General features: G+C 51.0%; 2 non-coding genes across 2 annotated transcripts; both read left to right on the top strand.

Annotated features, from left to right (window-relative positions):
• Positions 1-342: 342 nt before the first annotated feature.
• LOC123179063 (5S ribosomal RNA) lies at positions 343-461 on the top strand. Its single transcript, XR_006490076.1, has one exon. It is a non-coding gene; the product is annotated as a 5S ribosomal RNA (ribosomal RNA).
• A 297-nt stretch (positions 462-758) lies between these two features.
• On the top strand, positions 759-877 carry LOC123179062 (5S ribosomal RNA). The gene has a single exon (XR_006490075.1). It is a non-coding gene; the product is annotated as a 5S ribosomal RNA (ribosomal RNA).
• Positions 878-987: the final 110 nt, after the last annotated feature.

Raw genomic sequence — 987 nt, 5'->3', positions numbered from 1 at the left:
GTACTAGGATGGGTGACCTCCTGGGAAGTCCTCGTGTTGCATTCCCTTTTTAATTTTTTTCGCGCCGCTTGCAAAACAAAACGCACGTGTAAGTAATATATTTACCGTGTTTTATTATTTTGCACGAGTGCGGTAAGTCATAGCTGGGTGCTCACGATTCACGGGTCCAGCGTCGGCGTTGTGGCGCGGCAAGCGTGCACTGGTGCGGTTGAGAGGGAGGGGTGGAAACCGCGTTAAACTCGTCTCCGTAGTTGAGAGGGAGCGGCCAAAGCAATGTGCAATCGTCTTTGTAGTGGAGCTGGGAGGGGCAAGGATAAGGGACGAAGACCGGGGTAACATGTCGGATGCGATCATACCAGCACTAAAGCACCGGATCCCATCAGAACTCCGAAGTTAAGCGTGCTTGGGCGAGAGTAGTACTAGGATTGGTGACCTCCTGGGAAGTCCTCGTGTTGCATTCCCTTTTTAATTTTTTTCGCGCCGCTTGCAAAACAAAACGCACGTGTAAGTAATATATTTACCGTGTTTTATTATTTTGCACGAGTGCGGTAAGTCATAGCTGGGTGCTCACGATTCACGGGTCCAGCGTCGGCGCTGTGGCGTGGCAAGCGTGCACTGGTGCGGTTGAGAGGGAGGGGTGGAAACCGCGTTAAACTCGTCTCCGTAGTTGAGAGGGAGCGGCCAAAGCAATGTGCAATCGTCTTTGTAGTGGAGCTGGGAGGGGCAAGGATAAGGGACGAAGACCGGGGTAACATGTCGGATGCGATCATACCAGCACTAAAGCACCGGATCCCATCAGAACTCCGAAGTTAAGCGTGCTTGGGCGAGAGTAGTACTAGGATGGGTGACCTCCTGGGAAGTCCTCGTGTTGCATTCCCTTTTTAATTTTTTTCGCGCCGCTTGCAAAACAAAACGCACGTGTAAGTAATATATTTACCGTGTTTTATTATTTTGCACGAGTGCGGTAAGTCATAGCTGGGTGCTCAC

This window comes from Triticum aestivum, unplaced genomic scaffold (genome assembly GCF_018294505.1).
Source record: "Triticum aestivum cultivar Chinese Spring unplaced genomic scaffold, IWGSC CS RefSeq v2.1 scaffold65459, whole genome shotgun sequence".
Lineage (NCBI taxonomy): Eukaryota > Viridiplantae > Streptophyta > Magnoliopsida > Poales > Poaceae > Triticum > Triticum aestivum.
Note: the sequence above shows the minus strand (reverse complement) of the source record. Positions and strands in the feature narration are given on the sequence as shown.